Below are 7,986 nucleotides of genomic sequence, written 5' to 3'. Positions count from 1 at the left end.
TCCAAGCGGCGGAGAAAAGTTTTGCCCATAACTCAACTTTTGCGGCTGCCATTGGCAATTAACACGCCCACTCCACTCCACTCCCCTAAAAACCATCATCATTTCGATCACTTAATGGCAAATTTATGTGGCGCTGCATTCCCTCCTAATGAAAATGGAATTCATAAAATAAAGCAGCATAAAAACACTTTGGGGGCACATATACACACTTGGCTCGTGGCAGCCACATGTTCATTTGAAGCAGATCGGTGGAATCCCGCCCAGAATGGGGACTCCAAGTGCCCACCAGATGTCGGAGGAATTCTTCAATTGGTTGAGGAATTCCCAGCTCACATAAATTATTTGTATCATATTTTAAAATCAGCTGAGCAAATATGCCAAGCTGATTTAGAGCCACCGCGCATTCTTGGGCAAGTAATTGTGGCAGCAACTAATCTAATAAATCATCTTTAGGCATTTCATATAAGCTAAGTTAATTATGTCTCAGGAAAATAAATTATTTGTAGCTCTTAAAGTTAAGGCTGCTCACTTGATACATCCTTAATTATAAGGATTATCCATAAATATAAATTGAATATAAATAAACACTGAATTTAAATGTTGGATATCCTTCAACTTCACCTACCAAACTGTATCTTCAACTGCTTTAAGCAAACCTTTCGCCTGCGTCCGATGAAAATTTAATGACAATTGTTGCATTTAAATGTTGGCCCATTTAGCCGGGCTGCTACAGACCCTCAGCTCCACCCATATCCTTTGGCCACGCCCTCTGCCATCCCCACCATCCCCCCAAGAAGAGGAGAGTAGAGTCAGGGCCCCGACAAAATCGATATGGTCCAAAATAGACATGTCTGTGCTGCTTTTGCTCTGGCCTCGGCTTCGGGTTTTGGGGTTCTGGTCCTCTGGTGTCGTTTCCTTCTTTTTTGTTGCCACTGCTGGCGACGTCAACAAGATATATTAGCTGGTTTCATTATGAGGGGGATTCCCCGTTCGTTTCAGGATGCGTCGAAGAGTGACGAAAGTGGCTGGGCCCCCATCACCCACACTTTCCCCTTTTCCCTGCGATGTCCTTGCCCTCGCATTTCCTGCTGCTCCTGTTGGGTTTCTGTGGGTCCTGCACTGGAGAAGTAAGTGCAACCCAGTCTGCATTATCCCTATGAATTTTCTGTCAAAATAACTAGCTACACTTCTCTTTATTCATGTTTGTAAATCTTCAATCATTCACTTAAAATCGAGATAAAGAAATATTTTTAGTAGTGAAACTGTATTTATTCTGTGAAAATGCATTACCTATCGTAATACAAGCAGTGCATGAGTATGTAATAAGAGCCCCTAATTTCTCTGCGTGTACTTTGAGCTCTTCTAGGCCCGGTACATGTGTGGATATGTACCTCTCTCTCTCTCTCTGTCGCACTCGCCGCATCCATCTCTGTCTGTCTGGTGCAATTTCCGGCGGCTTCTAAGCGAGAGTCCTTGCCAATTGCTCTGGCCTCGGTGGCAACTCCCGCCGAAAAAAACTTTGTCCGTCCACGCCCCCATGTCTGTCCTCCGCCCCCGGGTGCCCCCTCACCGAAAGCGCCACAAAAAGCCTAACCCTTAACCCCCGGCACCCCCTTTACACTGTCTGTGTCTGGCTTTTTTGTCGCCATCGTCTCGCAGTTTCACTTTTTGTCAGCTGCTATTTCCCCAGTGCCCGTTCAAATTTCCATTGCGTATGGGTGTAAATGTCTTATATAGTAACTTATATATGTATCTACAGTATATATGCGACTGAAACCGACAGCAGCAAATTGAAAAAAAAAAAAACCCACAAAAAAAAGAGGAGAAAAACTGCGGGCATTTTTATGTTAATCAGGTCAATGGCACGTTGGGCTCCCCACATCCCAACGAAAAAGCCAAAATTGGGCCACTAGTAGCCTTCTCTATTCCAAAAAGCAGAAACAACAACAAGAAGCCTAGTATTTGGCCACCATGTGAAGCAAGGTCTCTAACAAATTGTTTAGCTTTTGTTTACCATTTGTTGCATCGCCGTGAAGTAGTTTCATTTTTTATTCAACTGTGACAAATTCAAAAAAGAGTTGTATGCAGGGGTTTTAAAATTAAAGGGGTGAATGGCTTTAATTCGAAATGGAGGAGCGAACGCAACTCTTTCCCTATAAATGTGATCTCGACGATATTGTGATGTGCTCTCGAGCGAGATATTTGTTTAGGCAGGATGAGTGAATACAAACATACTGATACATAGGACATCCCTGGTTGCATTGTTATCGCTGATCCTGTTATGATTCCATTTCATATCCAGCCAGCAGGAAGTTCCCTTTTTTGTCGTTTCCGAATGCTGTGACAATTTCGAAATGGTTGGTTTTTCATTCCGGCTTATAAGGAGATTATGAATGTTTCGGCAACAGGAATAATTCCTTGCATAATTCGCTGTCACGTGAAGAGGGAGCTGTTGTGAATGTCAAGTAACGAATGTATACAGATGATCTTACTTATAAGTATATATGCCGATGTTTAGAATTTTAAACTAACTTTATGTATCGTTTACCTACAATTTCATCATTTGCTTTATAAATAAGCCCGGTATAAACATATTCAAATTGACTGAAGTTTCAGTAAGTCCATTTATAGATTCAAATTCGTCACGAATCTTGAGCAACTAGCGGATTTAATGATCCATTCACTGGTGAAATCCGAGCCAAAACTTTTCACCCCCAAAGGCATCAAAATTGGCAACTGACAAGGACCAGAGTCTTCCATTCAATCCTCCTTCCATCTGAGTTTTCGACTCGTAAAAGCTTTTTTCTGCCAGCCATGCAAATTTTATTACGCACTCACACAATTGTATGTATATTCTATATGTATACCCACATCGTACAATGTAACTCCATAATTATGTATTTATGCAAATTTCCGGCGAAAGGAGGCGCAGCAACGACGACGCCATATTGTCGCATCATTTACCATTTACGAAATTGTTTAATTCAATTAAATAATTATGCATATGTTTTGCCGACACGCATGACACCCTGCAACCTGCACCCTCCTCGATAAAAAAGCAACCCCAAGCAAAAACTCGTCGAATTACCAGCGACAATAAACTTTGCATGGCCCTTGTGGCAATGGGGGAAACAGGGGGGGAGTGGGAGTTTTATGGGGTGGGAAGGCGGGGAGGCGGGGCGGAGTGTGCCAAGGTCTTAGGCCTGCTTCAGGAAACGTGGCCCATGAGCTAATTCCTCAACAGTTGAGGGGTAATTTCAAAAAACACATTACTGAATATAAAAATTTACAAAATTTAATAAATAAAATATTAGCGTGTTATTTTTTAAAAATAACATAGCACATTGTACTAAATCAGAGGTAAATTTGTAGTAATTTAATTTTCATGCTTTTTTTTCAGTGTATTAACAAGTAAAGGCAGTTAATTTGCCTAATGCGGCGACTTTAGGAAATGGGAATAGGTGATGGAAGGATGAACATTCGTTCTCATATGAATCCTTATTCGCGGACTTAGCATAAACTTTTATTGACTCAATTTTATATGCATAAGTGAAATTACCTACTCCATATATGCAAATAGGGTAAATAACAAAAATCTCAGCAATAAAGAATGGAAGTAATGCGTCTGAAGAAAATTGAGCTGAAAAAACACCCGAATGGTTTTCAGCGGGGACAACTTTAATTAAAAAACGTCTACAAGTGTATCTTATATTCATAATTATTTATTTTAAAAAAATATAAAATGTTAAATATATAAAATTAAAATTTTTTTTATATAATTTATTATTCATTTAATTTTATTGCAGTTCTAGCTTACAGCCAACTCTAGATGTTTCATCAATCCGATTTGTATCCTCTTCAATAGGTTTTCCCTCGGAAAATTGGTTAAATTACGTTGCCCTAATACAATTTACCTCAACAGAATTTCAAGCTAATCATCAAAATTCAATACGTGGGTATGAAAGGAGAATTATTACCTTTAAAATGATTTCTAAGCCGTTCTTGAAAGAAGCCGTCGGCCGACAAAGAGATGTGAAATAGTTTATGTACCGCTTCACACAGGAGAAGAATACCTGAAATTACCTTCGCCCTCGCACCTTTCTGATTAGAATGCGAGCAAGTGCCTTCATTTTTTCCAGATTTTTATTTGATTTTCATATAATTTGGATTTTGATTGAAATTAAATTCGGACTCGCGCTTTGCATGGCTAATGAACGGTGCAAGAAAAGCCCATGAATCTCGCCAACGACGGCTTTTCATTCCGTTCCCATGGGTTTTCTGCTTTGAAGTCGTGGGTGTCTTTGTTGTGGGAGGAGGTTAAATAGAAGGTTAAAGACAGACGAGTTTTGACTCATTTCTGATATCTTTTTAATGTTCTCATTAAACGAGTCACAGACGTCACCTGCATTTTATATTCGCTTTAATTGAATACCATTTATATTTTCCCATTTAATGGCAGCGGGGAAATTGAGGAGGTAGTTCGACATTTAAGAAGGCGGTAGATCTGATTCAGCTTATACATTTCTTGAATGTAAAACAAGGCAAAATACTCTTTAAAATAGAAGTTCTTATTTGCAATTATAAAAGTCTAAAAAATATATCAAATACCTGATCCATTTCCCCACCGTTTAGCCCCCACCCAAAACCAATGACATATTGCCTATTGTAAACCAATTATTTGGAAATCGTAATCGATATGCGTTGATCCCAATCCCAATCCAAATTTTCTTCTCCATCTGCGACAAATGTGGATAACAAATTTCCCGTATTCCAACCATAAATTAAATGCGGAAAAATATCACATTTCCCAGTGTTACTCACAAGGCTCCCCAAAAAAAAGCGAAGTAATTATGTGAAAATCCGGGATTTCTTCTCGATGTTCGGCATGCAATTTTCCAAATTGTCATTGCCAAAGAATCACGGGAACAATACCCAACGAATGCCGGAGAACAATTAAATAATTGATATGTAAAATAATATTTGATGGCAGACAAGACTAAATCTCTAATAGCGATATTCAGGTACAGGTTACCGGTTTCCAGTCCATTCAATTCACTCATTGTTTGCGGTATGGCCTGCTATGTTCTTAATATAATAATCATAATAAATCCCTAATAATTTCCGAGCCATCAAAGAGCGGCGACGACAGATTGGAATTTAATGGTCTGGGCACAGAGATGGGATACAGAACTCGGGATCCGAGATGCCGAATGGGCCGGACCGGCTTAATGAACTCGGTTGACAAATTTCTCGAAGGCATCCTTGCTGATCCTGCAGACAAAGCGTGTTTCATTAGGTTGCGCAAACAACTCATCCGTCATGTGTCGTCTTTGCCCTTTGTTTGGGTAACTGCGGTTGATTGCACACGATCCCAGATTCCAGATTCCATATTCGAGAACCGAGAACCGAGATCCAAGGATCCTTGAGGGGCACTTTTAACTAACTTTCCACGAGTGCCCGGGTAATTGTCTTTGGCCCTAAGGCTACTGTAGCCGGCATTGTTTGCGCTCGGATTCTTCTCTTTATTTTTTTGGGAAACTTGTCAACACCGATTCTACAGATCTATAGATCTACAGAACGCTCGAAGCCGAGAAGTTGCTCGGCTAAGGAGCAAATCAATTTCGGTTTACCCTCAGATCTTTGCCGGGAAAACCATTTCAGCCAGCTGCGGCGAATATAAGAATATAAGAATTAAGAGGGGGTGCTTCATTGATATTTAATTTATGTTCTATTTGAGAGCAGTGGCTGCACCGACGACTGACGACACAAATTACATATTGACACGCTGATGGTTTTTTAATATGCACACTCGAGAGTACGTCATCTGGTTTTGGGCTCGTTTGTCCGCTTGTCCGCTTGTCCGTTTGTCCGCCTGAAACAATGAAATCGAAATTCATTAAATGAATTTATACATTTAATTTATTGGCGCGGCCTTTTATCAAAAATTTGATAAAGAGGCAATGAAATGGCCGGATCGGATGCCCTCCATTGAGCATGGCATGGTATATGGTATGTGGTATGGTATGGTGTTCTACCCACGGCGCTCCCTTTCCGCGGACATTAACAGATGCGGTTATGTTGGTTAACAAACATTTTATTGGCAGTTCAATTTCGATTTTTAATTAAAGCGTGAAATATTTTTGGCCGTCATTTGTGCTTCAATGCGCTGGAGTCTCGAATTAATGCCAATTGTGGGAGTTACTTCAAAATGATTTAGGCAGTTGATGTCTAAATCATATCTAAACCTGTTTATAAAAGCACTTTCTAGCTCTACTTTCCTGAAAAACCAGGCCTTACGCATCTTATCCGCCGTAAATCCAATTACAAAAGTTGCACAAAAGGTTTTTAATTCGATATTTAAGGCACAAAGCGCTAATTACAGCGGAAAAAGCGACAAAAAAGAAAGAGCAATGCAAACAATATGGATGCCGAATGAAAATGCAAACTTGGCTCATCTGTAGGGCTTCCCATCGATTCGAATCGATGGCCCCATATAAATGCCTGCTTATGTATATCATGTATATCATTTTGTGCCGCTTGTGTATTAGCACGACTATTATTACACGCCTTGAATTCGATTCGAATGGAAACTGAAACGGCAGGAAAATAGTTGCTAAATTGCAAAGAGACAATGGTGGCAATGGTGGCGGGAAAACAAAAAGCATCGAAACAAATGCGATTAAATTACAGGCCTTAACTATTTACGTGCTGCAAAATGGAGGGGAATGTGGTGGGTGGAGGTGGGAGGTCAGGTCACCCTGTAATTCACATTAAAACCATGGGGACACTAAAAATGCTCGCAAGTCTGCGAATAAGCAAAAAGTTCGAATGGGAAATAGGAAAATTAAAAATCGATAACATTAAATTGAGCCGACATCGTTTGGTGGGCGGTGAAAGTGGGCGCCAGCTGCTTTTGCATGTGGCTTTCTTTATTTGCCCATATACATACATACATATAAAAGCAAGGCGGAAAAACAAAAAGTAAGAACTTAAGCGTATTAAATTGGATTTGATGGAAAAGCTGCAACCAAACATGCGACAAGTTCCACACTCACACACACACACCCTTCCATGCACAAAGGATAAGTAATTCATGTGTGTGTGTGTGGCTGGGAGTGAAAATTTGCATTTGTACATATGCATTATGCGATGGTTAAGTTTTGAGTAATTCATCTGTTTTCCTGCAAATTCCGGGGGGAATAATTTAAAGCTTTTCAAAGTGGCATGATCACCAAATTAACCTTTGGTTTGAGTTTAAAATTAAATTTAAAAAGGCACATTTATGAAATACTTATGATGTTGATATTGATATTGGTTCTGCTTACATTTCCCTGCATATCCTTTATGTTTTTCACTCGAGCAGCAAAGGAAACTCGAATTGCTCTAAATAAACATTTTTTGTCGTATGCATAACTGTCGCCTCATCAATTTACTGTTGACATTTGGCGGGCCACCAAATGGAAATGGAAATGCATTAAAAATTGATTTACGCCGCCTATTTACGCTCATAAATTTGTAGCTATTTAGCGGTTCTCCAAAACAACCAACAAATTGTCAACACACACACTCAAAGAAAACCCCGCGTAGGCAGCTCGACAAAAAAGGGAGCACACAAAAAACTGAAATATTACACTCGAATATTAAAAAAACAAAAAGGTCAGTGGCGGGTGCGGGGGTGTCTTTGTTTAGAGGGGGGTGGGCAAAAGGAGGGCACATACCAAAAAAAATAAAAAAAAAGTTGGAAAAAAGACAACCGCTTGAGGAGACCAAATGAAGCGCAGCGGAAGCCACGCAAAACGAGAACGAGAACGAGAACAACAGGGAAAACATAAATGAATCGAAAACAAAACAAAAAACATAAAACATAAAAATAGAATTGACAATGCGTTGACAGTCTGCTGTGTGCTGGTGTTGTGGGGAGCGGAAGAGGGAAGCATCAGGGGTCGGGGGTCAAAGGTTAGGGGATGGGGAGAAGCGAATAGGGCC

The sequence above is a fragment of the Drosophila santomea genome, chromosome 2L (assembly GCF_016746245.2).
Source record: "Drosophila santomea strain STO CAGO 1482 chromosome 2L, Prin_Dsan_1.1, whole genome shotgun sequence".
In the NCBI taxonomy this organism is placed as follows: domain Eukaryota; kingdom Metazoa; phylum Arthropoda; class Insecta; order Diptera; family Drosophilidae; genus Drosophila; species Drosophila santomea.
The sequence above is the reverse complement of the archived record's forward strand: the minus strand, read 5'-3'. Positions refer to the sequence as shown.